Below are 638 nucleotides of genomic sequence, written 5' to 3' on the forward strand. Positions count from 1 at the left end.
TGGTGGTCAGTGTGCTCCCACGGGGCGAGCACTGCTCAGCCAGAAGCGGGGCTCACAGCTGGCGAACGCTGCGGTGGCAGGACCTCTCCTGCCTCAGCATCAGTCGGACATCCTCCAAGGGCTCCTGGACTGCGAGAGGGTGCAGGCCAGGCTGAGGGATTCCCCCCAAGTGCACAAATTTTGTGCACCAGGCCTCCAGTTTGTTTATAAGGGGGAGTCCTAGAAAATTTGAAAATTTCATAAACTTAAGGTTTTAGGAGATGATTATCACTGTCATTTATTAAGGCCCCAAGGGCAAGGCACTATGCCAGCATTATCAGTGAGTCCTCATGACCACCTCAGGAGGTGGGAACTGTTATCACCAGGGCTAGAAAACTGAAGCCAGGCAGGTGAAATAGCTGTGGCTGGGATCTGAAGCCAGGCTAAGCCCGGAGTGTCATTCTACGCGGCCTGCTGCTCTACCCGGCTTGTGTGTAACTTCCCTCTTACTCTTGTCCCTCCTCCTAGACTCCTTCAGCATGTAGTCTGTGTCACATGACTTAACAATTCCATGCCATCTTGTCCTGTTTGGAGGTTAGGTTTATCTCATAATTAAATGGTAAAACTCAAGTTCATAATTTAAATAAAAAAGAGAACCT

The sequence above is a fragment of the Myotis davidii genome, unplaced genomic scaffold (genome assembly GCF_000327345.1).
Source record: "Myotis davidii unplaced genomic scaffold, ASM32734v1 scaffold93, whole genome shotgun sequence".
In the NCBI taxonomy this organism is placed as follows: domain Eukaryota; kingdom Metazoa; phylum Chordata; class Mammalia; order Chiroptera; family Vespertilionidae; genus Myotis; species Myotis davidii.